Source organism: Malus sylvestris, chromosome 1 (assembly GCF_916048215.2).
Source record: "Malus sylvestris chromosome 1, drMalSylv7.2, whole genome shotgun sequence".
Classification (NCBI taxonomy): Eukaryota; Viridiplantae; Streptophyta; class Magnoliopsida; order Rosales; family Rosaceae; genus Malus; species Malus sylvestris.
In genome coordinates, this window is record NC_062260.1 from 9,486,254 (window position 1) to 9,501,711 (window position 15,458).

A 15,458-nucleotide genomic window follows, 5' to 3' on the forward strand; every position below is an offset into this window, starting at 1 on the left:
AAGTAAGAATCCATTAAGAACAAGAAAACTTCAAAGAACCAAAAAAATCACATGGCATGATGTATGCATAGCAATTTCTTCATTCATTCACATGTCCATCAAGATTAAGCATGATGTGTACTATAATCTTGATCAAATAATTCATAAGCAGCCCTAATGGTGATCAAACATTAAGATCAACAAACAAACTATACTATAAAATCAATGAATGAAACAAGAACACATATTGGTAATTTGAATACTTTAACTTAATAACATAGAGTAGGTTTTGCAAGGCTACACCGAATTCCCCAACTATGAACTTAATTACACAACATGATTACAAAATATATAAATATCAAGAACAACATGAGTGAAATTAAAGTTCATAGAAGAAAACTCCTTAAAGCAATTCTGATGTTGAACTTCTCCAAGAATAGCGCGGCTGCGTGGTTTCTTCAGTGGCAGCAAATGGCGAAGGGAAATAGGGTTTTGTCTCTAGAAGAAAGGCCAAAAAAAGAGAAGGGAGAGAGCTCTGGGCGACCCCAAGGGGGGCTTGTGTAAAAGTGATATGAAACCCTAGTATTTATATGCTAAATGGGGTTGCAGCTGATTGCAAGGTGATCCCAACCATTAAGCCAAAGTTTTGAACGTTTTTCCTTATTTGGCTCCTCCAAATCAGGCTAGATATTCCAATTTCTTTCCCATTCTGCTCTTAGTCTCTTAACCAGCTAGATTCGCTTTGGATTCTTTATTTGGGCTTCAAAACAAGTAACAACTTTATTTGGGCTCCAAAACAGACCACTAAACTTCTCTCCACATTTGAATAAGGGTCAGCTCCAAAAATGGCATGTTTTCACTTCTTTTACCTTCAAATTGATCCTAAAGTACATGTAACTGCACACTAACACAAAATAAGGTAAAATGCAACCAGTTTAATTCAAAAACATCACAAAGAGACTAGAAATGGATGGTATAAATGCATGAAATATATGAGTTATCACGCAACTGAGTACCTCTCCCTGTATAATCAACCCCTTCTTGATAATGGCCTTTGCAAAAGTTTTGGGCTTTATATCTTTCTACCAAGCTATCAAGATTGTTGCTAGGCTAAATACCCTAGACCCAGCTGGACAAAGGCCCAAGGTCTTATTATCGTATTTAAACGAGTAGGCCTCATTATATATAGTAATAGTTCTTAAATTAGGGTTTTCACAAAATAGTCCTTTTAGGCAGTGTAAAGTCATAATTTTAGTCTTTTAGGGCATGTTTGTTTGGCCTTCCTAAGCTTAACTGGACTAGACTGGCTTAGCTAAGAATATTAATCTATGTTTGGTGTAAGCCGGGACCGAGTTTAATGGGGGGAGCTCGGAATTGTTCCGACCATACTCTTCATTAGCTGGGCTTAGTGAGGCCGGGCAAAAAGGATGGGATTGCTAAGACCAGCGCTTCGCATCATCATCATGCTGAGGCTTCAAATTTGTCATCTTCCACAGATCCCCAACCTGCCGCCATTAATCTTTTCTTCTTTCCTCAGCCTGCAATCAACCGATTTAGTAGCTCCACCTCTCGCACAAGCCCTGCCCGCAGCTCCAGATCTCGCGCCACTGGTCGTCGCATCCTCCTCTAGGCCACCAAGCACTTCGCAAGGAAGATGCATTTGCAACTTTGTCGTCAATTTGCAGAGATCAATTCAAATCATTTTGCAAATCCAACGATCCGAGCCTCTGCAATTGAAAAAAAAAATTGGGATTTTTTTGGGTTTGATTTGAAGAGAAAGTAAATTAAAAGAAGAGGACTATGGGTTTTGATTGGAGAGAAAGAAAACGAAAAGAAGAGAAAGTTTATGGGTTTGATTATTAGTGGGAGCAAATCTGGTCTTGCGAAGAACAGAATGCAAACCAAAGAAGAAAAGTAAAGGGACTGGGGATAGAGAGTCAAATAAAAAAATTGTGCATCAATAATAATAAAATATTAATAAAATGAATTAAAAATGACAAAAAAATTATTTTAACTCTAAAATAATTTAGTTGGTGATATAGTCTGACACTGCACCAAATGCTTCATTGTCCTTATACTACTTAGTCCATGCCAAGCCAATCCAGTTTAGTCCCTGAAATTAGTCCAGTCTGAGATAGTCCGTTGTAACAAATGCACTCTTAAGTTTCAAAATCATCACTGTCATTTTTCATGTTTTTATCTATACAAATTTCCAAGAGGATCCTCGCCGGATCCTCTTTGTAAGGATCATGAGGATCCTCCAATCACATATGTTCATCGTACATTGTACGGTCAGAAATCATTGTAATGTTTTTTTATTTAAAATTGAATATAAATAGTATCTGACAAAAACTAGCCGCACAATGTATGATGAACTGATGTGATTGGAGGATTCTCGAGATCCTCACAAAAAAGATCCGGCGATGATCCTCTCTCCACCATTTTAATCCTTCTGTCTACTCTCATTAACTTTTATGTTGTTTGCTTACGTGGCATGTGTGTGGAGACTCCTAAATCTAATGATATGATGCCAAGTGAAAATGTTAAAGAAAAAACCTAATGTTTTAGAATTAAGAAAACAAAAACTAAAAAAGAGTAAAGATTAATTTAAACTCGAGAAACAACGAAAGGAAGGAGTTGGAGCCACCGTCCACCCTCCCTCCCTCCCACTTCAATACAACAAACACCACCCCTAGCCACCCATCCACCCACCACCACCCTCGAGCACCCCACCCCCCCCCCCCCAAAAATATTGCAACCCCACGTCTTACACGGAAGAAATTCAACCAAAAAAGGATTAAAATATTCAGATTCCAAAAGCAAATAAAAAGTTCAAAATCAATTGGGTAGAGATAGTCAAAAGATAAAAAATGAATTCTAGGGGAACCCAATTGTGGAGCCAAAAATAATACAGAAAAATTATTGAACTGACATGTGGAGTTTTGCCCACGAGCGACGAGAATGCACAAGACCCACATTCATTCTACACGCGGTTTAATTCTTACGAAGACCTGAGTTGCCAACTACGACTTCTCCAAGCTTTCATGCCCATGCCAAGGAGATAATCAAAGGTATTAAAGATCGGATTGATAGTCAAATCCTATATTTAAAGCTTTCCTTATTAAAGACCAACTAAATGAGAGATTTTTCAGTGTGACCGGTATACGGGGTGGTACATCATGTGTCACTAAACAAATGGTGGGATATGTGTGCTAAAAAGTTAATAACTTAAAAAATAAAATTTCCCACCATTCCTATTAAAACACGTGGTGTACCATTTGTGTTCCCGTCACAATTAAAAATTTCTCCAACTCAATAATGAATCACCATCAAATCCAATCAAGGATTCCACGAGATAATTTCAAGATATTATTAATTAAATAATATCTTCGGGATTATTTCTCAAGTGGCCGGATATCTTCTACTACATCCAACAGATGACACACCTTCATCAACTGGACGTCGAAAAATGGCATGGCAATCCCTATGCATGTGGCCGGCTATCTCCTTATAAATGGAAGCATTTTTGCTTACCTCGCTAAACTTTGGTGTATGTTCACCATACCAATCATCTGACACGTGTCCTTTCACTTAACCTTGGTTTTTTTTTTTTTTCAAAATTGAAATAATAACATTTATTGTGAAAGTTAACTAGAGTTAGGTGAAATGATACATGGCAAATGATTAGGTGTATGGTGAGCATACACCATAGTTGTGGTGGTAAGCAAAAATGCACCCCTTATAAATACCTCATTTTCTTGGGAGCAGCCTCTCCATAAATGGGGATAAGGCTAGCCGACATTCACCTCTCCCAGACCCTGCGTAAAGCGGGAGCCTTGTGCACTGGGTACGACCTTTTTTTATAAATACCTCATTTTCCACCAAATTTTGGTAAGCTTTTGCTACGCAATTAAGCCCTAAACTCTCTCTCTTTTCAGAAAACCTGACTTAGGCATTGAAGATCCATTCGCCAAACTCCCCTCACTCCATTACATGGACGCGTGGCTTTGGTCTTTGATCAAATGTGTTTAATTGTTTTGTAGGTAAAATTCGTCAAGAATGCAGATATCGGATTTTACTACAACAAATTAGTATTTTCATTGCAAGCTTGATTTAATTCTCGTAGAAGGCTCTCACAATTCCTTCGAAATTTCTTACCCCTTGATTTTCTCACATGCTCCTAGTCTCTGAATTTTTTGATGAAAAGAAGTTCATTCCCAAGAAATTGTAGCAAATTCATATCCCACTCAAAAAAATATTGGCTATGGTCGGTTAAAGAATCACAATCCTCTTGGATGCGTTCTCTGATCATCGGACGTTCAAAGAAAGAGTTATAATTGTTGGCAAGAGTTAGCTCCATGCTCAAAGATGTCTTCTTTTTTGTTCTTTTTTTTCAAGAAGTAGAAATTTGGTAATTTGAAGGTTTGGAAGGCTGGAACTCTCAAAGAGGTTTCCTATAACATAGAAAAAAAATTTATAAATGAGGAATCAGAGGAGGAATTTGGACCATCTCACCTCGAGATTTGTGTGTCTGGCAGCCACAATAGCTTGGTAACAGAAAAAGTAGCTCATTGTTTCTCGTACAAACGCGAAGCAATGTCTCCCATCATTGTTGTCACTACGACATAATTTTCGAGGTTGCACATCTGAATCTAGAATGTCTCTACAACTTTGCAATGATAACGAGGCCAGATTGCATAAGAATCTTAACCGGTATGTATTTTGATATATTCCGTAAGACATGCTCTTTGAATAGCTATCAATCCTCAAGAGGAACACTTTTTCAGATACATAGTTAGGGGCAATTATGGGACAAGGATTTTCTAGGGCCAGAGGAAGGTGGATCGGAATACGTATACCTCAGAAGTCCAGTCATGGACCCAACATCTCCAATTAGATTAAGTTACTCAAATAGACCACCGATCCCACCACATCCTGTTGGCGTGAGTCAACTATTTAGTTTAGGAATGTAATCCTATAATTTATTTCTTGTATAATTGGGATTCTTATTTCCTGTTATGTGGGATATTGTACAACTATATATTTACCTCCTAGAGAGAAGAATAAACACACAATTCAAACCCTAAACACACAATTCAAAGTAGGTTGTCCTCGTGTGAATCCAAACGGCCACACGCGCTCCACATCACCCAGTTGTCGTCCACGTGTAGGCTTGAAAATCCGCCACATGTGCGGGGGCGTGTTGAGAGTTGTCCCACATCGGTGAGGGACAAAGTTTGATATGTGCTTATATGGTCTTGGACTACTCTTCATATTGCCAATTGGTTTTATGGTGAAACCCTAATTTCATCACATCCTACTGTGCTCCAGAAAGGTAGGCTCTTCGCTCAGATTGACCATTCTTGTTCTACAAGATACGGAAACAGGTTTCCTATATTCTTGGAGATTCCTGCAACCTAGGGATTGGCGTGCACTGCAAGTAATCACACTTCTAAGAGGACATAATATATAATCCTATAATCTTCTTAGATTCTGCCAATTTAATATGGATTCTATATCCTAATAGATCCCTCTCCCGACTAATATAAATACCCTCATCTAGGTTTTTGTCTTTGGTAACACTTTCATATTGCACGCTTTATTATCTTGCTCACTACTTGAATCTTAATACTGCTTACTAACTTGACTGTCGGAGAATCTTTAGTAGGTACCCTATCGGTACTTTAGGTTAATCGTAGTTGTTTGTTCTTTTATAGGTAGTCGGGTTTGCCACAGGTCCTCTCTCAGCTGCGGTGCTTAAATTTAGTTCCAACATGTCATATACATTTACAACAAAAATGAAAACGACGAAATAGTTGTCAAACTGTGCCTTAACAATTAACATCCTTTCCACCACTGATTCCTCTGACAGCAACTTCGTCTTTTAGATACTCTCACACCAAAACAAGTCGGGCCTTAATATTAGGGTGTCTTACTTGAGTTCACATCTATATATACATGTCAGGCTATAGTCATATACTAATAAATCTCGTAACTTTTCACAATTTATTACAGTTCATAACCCGGAAACCTAGAATTTTCGGGCACATGAAGATCAAACCAGAGGCAAGCTGTTCCAGCAAGACCTTGAAAAAGAGAGTAGACATATTCGACCCCATGAGTGCGTCCTGCAATCGAAAACTCTCCAGCATTATGATACAAGAAGCTTGCAAATGCCTTTGCTCTCTCTTCGTATATGCTCTCTCCAGTCAGACGATACAGAGAAAGGAAGGCATAAGCATTCCCAGCCACACCGTCAGCAAGTCCTACCTTCTTCAGTAAACCGTTCTTCCAAACAACTTCTCCTGCTTCTATTGCAGCGTCACGAAATTCCCGATCACCTGGATACACCTGAAGAAGAAAGGACAGGAACCGCTGTTAACTCATATTCTTGCAGACAGACAGAAAATACACACATACAAGGACCATCCTTTTGGTCTTGAAAAACTTTGAGGATTTGGGATATATATGTGAGAAGGTCGAGCATCACAAATAACTCTGAATGCATCTTGCAAAAAATTTAAATAGGTAATCGACAGACATCAATACTTTGAAGCTTGCTAAAGGAAAATGCTACAACGATTATATTTTCGGCCCACATTACTAACAAGGTGGTCTAAATAGAAAACACGCATTATTTTCATAAACCATTAATTTCTCTCCAAAATAACAGAAGATTAGTTACCACATCAACTTCATTTGATCACTGTTATGGTAAAGGCTCATGCACTATTAGTACTAGCTCGTTTTGTTATAATTCGACAAACGTTGTACATGATATTAGCATCGAGGACTTACTCAAACAAAGTGAATACTAGGTCTCACTAAACTAAACGATCTTTGACTACCCACTGTGAGAATTTCATTAAGAAGAGTAAATTTATGAAAGAGCCGCCACACGAACCTGAGATGCCTTGCACAAGGTTATGGCCATGCCAGCTGCACCATGAGACCACTGCACAAACTTGTCTCTAGGGTTTCCTTCACTTGAGGGGTAGTTTCCACTATGAGGAAACCTATTAGCCATCATATATCTAAGAGTTGCCTTCACATCTTCTGCATCCTCATTACAAAGTGGGAAGTGAAGCAGCACTTGCAAAATTCCGGCCACGCCATTGGCTGCCCCCAAGTACCTAGTCCCGTGCCATCTGTACATAAGTGGGCAGGACAGGTCATGAGATGCGCCCGCCCTACCACCAGCTAACACAGCATCCACAACAGGATTTAGAAGATCACTTGGCAACTTGTCCTGTCCAAGATACTTGTTTATGAACAAAGCTGCCCATAAAAACCCAGCTCTCCCGTAGAGAAGATCGTACGACATTCCAAAACCACCTTCCTCTGGCCCAACAGACAAGGCCTTCTCTTGTGCCACCTGTACAAAGTCAACCAAATAGGTATTAGCGAGGGAAAACAATGCAGAAGCTACAAATAAGAGATTTTTTCATGTAACTAATTCACCACGTCATATCTCAACTTTATTTTTTTATTTTTTTATTTTTTTGTCTTGAATATGGGAGTTATCCCAACAAATTAGTAGCAGACTACTTTATGGACACGTAATCTCACTTTCTGTTAGGGGTGACCATTTTAGTGGGTCAACCGACCAACCTAACCGATATGATTTAGCATACTTGGGTTGGGTTGGGATCTAAGCTTTAAAAACTATTTTTGAGTGAAAACCCGACCAACCTGCTTAATAGGTAGGTCATAATGGGTTAGAATATTATTAACCCGATTGAAACCGTCTCATTCATAAAATTCAATTCTCGATTTGAATGATGTACTGTCATACGTGGTAATTCTATACCACCAACCCAAACTTTTAGGGATGATGGATGGGAGTCCAACCCGAGCCGAACCAACCGATGCCCACCCCCACTTTCTCAAAAGTAAATTTCATATGTTTTTAGTAGAGCACGCAAAGAAAGTTATATAAAAACGAAAATCTCACTATATCTTTTGTCAGGAAGTTTTCAATTGAATTTCTAAGTAATGTTATATGGCGTCCAACCAACTGTTAAAACCGCAAATATGTTTCCACCTATCTACCCAAGTCTAGGTCCACACCAGGAAATTTCACATTGACCGCATGGGGTCAAAAGACTTCCGGTTTTGTGGACGCGTCCACATATAATTTGAGAGTTTTGTTATTGGTACTTTAAATTTATGGTTCAAATTCAATTTTGGAGAGAATTGAACCTCAGACCTCTCATTGACAAGTAAAGAGGAATATCACTACACCGTAGTGCAAAGAATTTTTAATGAATACGCGTGAATTCTAGAGTCCTCATTTGAGGTTGTGAGGATTCCTTAGTGCAAGCACTAGGTAAATCCCTAAACTGTTATTAATTAGCTCTCCCTTGAAGGATGCATATGACTAATTCCAAAAAAATACAATGATAAATTACAAGAACACAACCTAAAAGAAAAACCAAAACTTTGATTAGACCTTCGAGGCAATTACTCAACTATTTCACAAAGTAGATGCTCCAAAGTCCAATTAATTAAAGAATTAAAACAAAGCAAGTTTGGGTGATAAGGTTGTTTGGGAAGTTCAATAGAAGATTAGCACACAGTTGGGGTTCATTTTCCGTACAACTAACACATCGGACTTTTGATGGTTTTGGCGAAAGAATATATATTTTTAAGAAAAGGGAATCAAATCAACTACTCTCCTTCAGTCGATCTGATTACTCATCTTAAGGGAAATCTTGCAGTTTTTTTATTACTTGTGTATAAGTAAGCGCATGGAAATGTTAAGTAGTGAAATGACTCATGTACCCATATTTTAGTATACACATGACACTCAAGAATCAAAATGATTCCAAACCTATTCCTAGTAAGTAAACATGCCCTTAAACATGTAAATAGACACTATTTGGCATTGGTAATGAACTAAAATTGCTAATTAAACTATTTCCCATATTTGATAGGGCGGTGTTATCCACACACCCCTTTTTATGTTTTACACATCATTTTCAATTTCTGATCGTTGAACCAAATAAATCGAAGAGAATCAAAAAACAAATATTAACAGAATGTGAAAAATAAAAAGAGGTGTATAAATGACACCATCCGTCTTGAGGTGAGGAGTGCTTATTCCAGTTGTGAGATATTTATCAAGTAAGTATCCAAAAACCAAATATGAGAGAGCTTCACAATACTAAAAAAAGGACAGAGTTGGGAATATGAGTTAGATATAAATACCTCAAGAAACAGGTTAAAATAGAGGCCACATCTTTCATGGTCCCCCATCAAACAAGCCACCACAGCTCCTAGGGCGTAGACTCCCCCCCCTACCACATAAAAAAGTCACGTGCCTGCATAAAAGCAACATTGCCAATCAATCAAAGACACTGCTTACTTAATCACATTCTATAGAAATATCACACTCGTTTTCTCCTTCTGCGATCGATGAATCTCTTTGATTTATTCAAACCGCGCATCCTTCTTAACAATAAAAAGCGTTGTCGATTTTAGCACATAGGCATAAAATTTAAAACACACTAGATGAAATGAAATTTATATTTAAAACGTATCACTTAACATACATTGAATAGTTGAGGAAACCCAACCCCCAACTCACAAACCCAACTCATTCGCATATTAATAGTACGGAGACCATCAATTTATATTATATTTTTTAAATCACATGACATGATTGATGATGATTGAATTATTACTTAAAAATAATATAAGTTATCACAGTTTACCATAAGATTTTGTGTACTCTACGAGAGTAGGGTTACCTATATCATGGCGTTAGGTCTAATTATACATTTGACACATATAAGTTTGGACCTCGCTTCTTTGCCCACCCAATTCTCGTACACTCTCATTCCCTCCTATTTGTGCAATTACGGTTAAACCACGTCAACATTTTATATCACTATTGTTTTTTGTATTATTATCTCTATAAAAAAATCAATATAAAATATTGACGAGGCTTAACCGTGACATCACAAAATAGAAGGAGATAGGAGTGTACAGCAATGGGAGGGCAGAGAAGCCGGGTCCTATAAGTTTCACTATATGTAAGAAGAGAAATGCTAAGGAGGCTTTCACAAAAGTAGATCTTTTTATGAACTTTCTGTCACCATATGTTTTTCCATTTTATAATGTTAACACAAGAATTAACGTTAAATTATGAGAATACATAATGTCTATAGAGAATTCTATTTTAAAATAATCTTTTTAACATTTTTCATCAGGTAAGAATGTACCATTATACTCGAACTGCCGCGTGTTTGTTCCATGAAGGTTTCTCACCTACTTTTTTTTGTTTTTCCTTTCATAAAAGGTCACTTATAATCGTTTGTTAAAAAAATAAAAAATAAATAAATTTATTACCTGCTGGACGCAGGTGTGACGGCCCCGCACTTGTCGACGATATCAGCGCAGAGCAGCAAGTCCTGCCGGTTACCGGTGGCCTCATACGACCTCAAGCACGTAAAAGCCGTACCAAGGAGACCCGTATACACTGTCGGATCCAAAACCATATCCGTAGGCGTACCCGAACCATGTCCTCCTTCCCATGTATCCTGCACCACCTATATTCTCAAAACGAAAAAAAAATTAAAGCCTTAATCTTTTTAATCTTTAAAAAGCTGGGAAATTATAAGTAAGATTTTAGTTAATTAATTAATGATGGAGCTAATTAAGCAAGATTAGTTAAAAGTAAATAAATTGAAGAAGTGAGGTGAATACGTACCTGATCCTTGAGAGCCACCGCCGCTCTGAGAAAAGTCCCGCTCGGAAGTGACAAGTTCTTAGCCGCTGGATCAACCAAATCCAGCCGTTCCTTGTTGGCATCTTCGTGGTCCTCCGGAGGCAACGCAAACTCCACTCCAAACGACATGTCGTTGCTTTCTCTCTCTCGCTCTGCTCTCGAATTTAGGTTGGGAGAAACGCGCGTACAACGGCAGATATGCAGAGGGGAGCGGGGAGAGGGAAATGTGTTGAGGTGTGATCGTATGGAGTGGCGGTGCACTGCGGAGATATGCTTCCCCGCGTACCACGTAAGCTCATTGCCTTTTAGGATTATATAAACAGGATAATATTATATTACCGTTGGATGCATGTGATTCATGCTCCTCTTGCAATTTGAACGCACCAGCAAATTGAAACCGCTGCAACACGTAAGTCTTATTTTTATTAGAGAAGTAATACTGTGGGCGTAGATTTTTGTTTTTTTAATACAATAATAAATCAGGGGTCGGTGGATATGGTTAGTTGTGGGGTCCAGATTTCTAAATAATTTAAGGAGGTAATTTCGCACGATTTCCATCTGATGTGAATTGACAATTAGAGGGGAACAAAAGATAAATTAACGAAAATGATTTGAAAATTTTGAATTTTAATAATAAAATTAAAGGTAAAGTGAATAGTATCAAAATTAATTTTTTAGTATAAAAATGTGATTTTTCGTTAAAGTAAACAGTAATAAGAGTTTTTCGTTAAAATTCATACAAACAAAAGTGTATGTGAACATAACGAACGTTTTGGGGCCATACCTCCCGAATCAGGATTCTCTCTCTTTCTCTTGTCATCCCTTCTATTCTCTTCTCTCACAGTTTTTTTATTTTCTTATTTTTTTCTATAAAAAAAAATTAATATAAGATATTAATGTAACTTAATCGTGACCGTTCAAATAAGAGAGAATGGAAGGGGAGGGAAAAAAAAGAAAAAAAAAGAGAAAAGAATCTTACTCCATACCTCCAACCCCCAAAAAATGGAAGAAAAAAAAATTCATTGTAGTGAGAATAGACCTAATATTCGTGTTGTGTTTTTTGTGTTCGTGTCCATACCATATTGTGACATCCAAAACATAAAAACGCATTTTTCTTTTAAATATGTTTTCGCTTACCTAAATTGATCAAATGGTAAAATTGGAAAATATTGGAATAGAGAAGGGGTTTTTCGTCCAAAAAAGTTCTAATAATATAAGTAAAATAGAATCCAACGGTACAGATTTACTCTTATTTATCTTACGGCTGTTATTTAAATAAAGTCTTTAATGTTTTTTAATTAATGTAGAAGTGTAAAAAATATAGAAAATATATATAAACGCTCGTAATGACAAGCTTTACAACTTTCATAAAGAGATTCGCCACTATAATCATATAAATCATAGATAAAAATTTAACCGTTGATTGTTGTTTACATTTACACTTCATTGTTCTCATCAAATTTTGTCTTTTCAAATTTTCTTTTTTGAAAACATGATTTATTAGAGGATGCAGGAAGATGATTGGTTTGGATCGTTGATATTATATTCAGAGTTTTACGGTTAGTGAAAATATTGCTTGATGTTTATAAAGTTTCTACAAACTATATGACATCGACTCATATTTCAGTTAACCATAAATATCGAAATGTGATATCAAAGATTTGAACCGTTCATCTTCTTACATCCGCCAGATGATCATGTTTTCAAAAATGAAAATTAAAAAAATGAAATTCAGTAAGAAGAATAAAGCGTATATGAAAATCAACGGTTAAATATAAATTTAAGGTTTTATGGATTATAGTGTTGGATTTCGAAGTTGAACTGTCACAGCCCGTTCCGGATTTTTATATATCGAGGACGTGAAATGACGGAATTACCCTTGGCGGGTATTAAGGTATGTGTGTGTGTGACTTGTTGGACATATTACATTCATTCCTAAACTTTTGGAAAAATAGTTTTAGTGGGATTAAAAATTGGGTTGTAATTTATGTGGTTAGGGATTAAAGGAATTGGATTTTTTTAAATTGTTTTGGTTGGACCACACGGGGCATCTCCCCCTTTTTCCCCGGTGCTCTCTCTCTTCTCCGTTCAGTCTCTCTATCCCCCTCGAATTGTACGGACAAGGGTCAATACCCTCGAACTTTCACGGATCGACGCCAAAAAGGTATGGTTCTTCATCCTTTCGACCTCCTGAGTCGTTTGGTGCTAGTTTTAGGACGTGAAACCTTCGAAATCACGTGAAACCCGAACCCCCATTTTATGTCACTATTCATGCAATCGTAATATGTCGATTTTCAGGGAATTCTAAGCTTATAGTGAGCTTAGTGAGGTCCCAAGGAAGCTCGGAGTGCTTCGTTTGAAGGTTTTGGACGTCGGGATCACTAGGTTCGGATTTGGTCGGTTTTCTTGGAATTTCTCCGGTGAGATTTTGTAGTTTTTAGAGCCTTAAAGTAGTATAACGTGAAACTACATGCTTAGGGCTTCATTTTGATATAAAATACGAAGAAAATTGTTGAGAAACGACGGAGAACAAGGAGATTGAAAATTCTCCAGTTTTCCGGCCACCGAAAAAATACCAATCCGGTGAGCCGAGGTAGGAGACGCGCGTGGGGGGCGCATGGGTCCGTGCCCCTCCCGACGCGTGGGGGCGCGTGCGGCCTCAGAAATTTTTTCTAAAAATTTCTCGACGTCCATGACGTCGAATAGGTCGATGTGGTATATTCATATACCCAAATTGAGCACCGTATGAAAAATTATTTCGAATTGTCAGTTATGTGCTTAAATTAACGTTTTTATAGTTGTTTCGCATATAGGTGACACCTATCCCGAGGACGAGCGCATCCAGGGACGTCACGGGGGTTACGACCCATCGACTTACCAGTGAGTAGGCAGTTTTGTTTTCAGTATATACCTATATACTATTGATTTTCCCAGAAATTGAATTTATATGAAAGTATGTTTTCAAATGCCATGCATGCATATTATGAATTATATGAATTGATATTGATGCATATATATATGTGAATTGGTGTTGTGGACGTACAGGTGAGTATCAGGTGAGTTTTATGTTACTCATGTGAATCATTGATGATGTGAATTGTGTTGAGAGCTCATAACTTGCACCCCTGGTGTTAGTGCTTATATTATTCACCGCACCGCACGCTCACCTTGGATCCAAGTAGGTGCATGTCGTACAGACCATGAAAGGGTTCCGACATGCTAGTCGTACAGATCACTAGAGGTGGTTCCAACTAGTAGGTGACCTTAGATTATGCGCGCAGATGATTGATGAGAGAAGCACTAGAGCGTATCATTACACCATTCTTGTCGTACAGACTACTTCAGGTAGTTCCGATTTATGTGCAGAGTAGTGTCGTACAGGTCACCGTGGTGACTTCGGCTGGGTTGGATATTGAGCTATGGAATTAACCGTACCGGACCAACTGCAGGGTCTCCGGTTGATTCATTATGTCACCTGTTATTTTGATGCATCCATGTTTTGTTATTGACATTTATGGCATGGCATATTCCTGGATTTGTGATAGATTGGTGATTTGTGACGTATGAGGTTTTATGTACTATTATGTTATTTTCTGGGAAAGTATACAGGTTTTACAGTGAGGGGTTATAAATGTTTTATATGAAATGTTTTGGAAAACTTTGGCTTTACTGACCCACTCAATTTTGTTTTTGCGCCCCTCCAGGTTCTAGTTAGCAGTTGGTGGCTCACGAGGTTTTCTTCGGCGTTCTGACAGACTTCCTGCATGTAGGACTCACCTGCGGGTGTTGTAATTTAATTATAGTCCTACTTGACTGCACCTAGTTTTTATGCTCTAAAATTATGTACTGCACACTTAAACTTACTCTAGCATGCTAGTTGGATATTATTGCTAGTAGTTGATGTGAAAAATAAGTTAACACACAAATTAAACCCTCTTTTTGACAATTGTAGTATGGATGTAAGTAGGGTATCGTTCTAGGCCGGGGATTAGGAGGGATTGCTAATCTATTCTAAATTAATTTAAAAAATATTAAATAAGACTCAAGGACACAAAACTAGGCTAAAAACTCTAATAACTCAAAATACACTTAGGATGACTCAAAATAATGAAAACAATCAAATTAAACACTAGGAACTGAAATGGACGGAAATTAAATTAAAAGACTAACAATAAAGAAAACTAACTAAATAATATAATTTAACAATGGATGGGTGTTTGGTTTTGATGAAAAGTAAATTAAACTTAATTAAATTACAGAATTGACAAAAACATGAAATTAAGGTGAAATGATAAATGACGGACTAGCTAGAGGGTTCTTCTCCACACATGACACATATGCAACCTAAATTGATTTTCAGTTGTTCTTTCAATAAATTGTGAATCTCAATACTCCAGATTAACCGTGAACAGCACTTTTTTAATCTTCAAGTTTTCCTTAAGTTATTGAATTGGACGGAAAAACGCATACAACAATTCAAAACATTCTTCAAAAGTCCCCTACGTGAAAAGCACAATAGAGATACAATCAAAGATCATTAAACTTTGTGAAAACTATAAGCATTGACGAGGCATTCGTAACTATGAAAAAGCATGATACTCTTGCCAAGAATTTACTTAACGTGATTGTGACTAGCAACCTTTACTACTTGTGAAAATAAGTTCATAACGATTAGGTGAAATTCACTTATATTCTAGCATCAAATTCATGCATGTAAATTAAGCGTGCACTCTCAACCAACATACAC

The 15,458-nt window shown here is 37.4% G+C and overlaps 1 long non-coding RNA gene and 1 pseudogene across 3 annotated transcripts; one reads left to right on the top strand and one right to left on the bottom strand.

Annotated features, from left to right (window-relative positions):
• Positions 1-5,845: 5,845 nt before the first annotated feature.
• LOC126628315 (lanC-like protein GCL1) lies at positions 5,846-11,088 on the bottom strand (annotated as a pseudogene).
• Positions 11,089-12,819: 1,731 nt separating this feature from the next.
• LOC126628334 (uncharacterized) lies at positions 12,820-14,613 on the top strand. Of its 3 annotated transcripts, XR_007625378.1 has the most exons (4): positions 12,820-12,875; positions 13,010-13,131; positions 13,510-13,591; positions 14,416-14,613. It is a non-coding gene; the product is annotated as an uncharacterized LOC126628334 (long non-coding RNA). The 3 variants fall into 3 exon arrangements; XR_007625374.1 differs by lacking the exon at positions 12,820-12,875 and having other exon boundaries at positions 12,898-13,131; XR_007625377.1 differs by lacking the exon at positions 12,820-12,875 and having other exon boundaries at positions 12,898-13,131; positions 13,525-13,591.
• Positions 14,614-15,458: the final 845 nt, after the last annotated feature.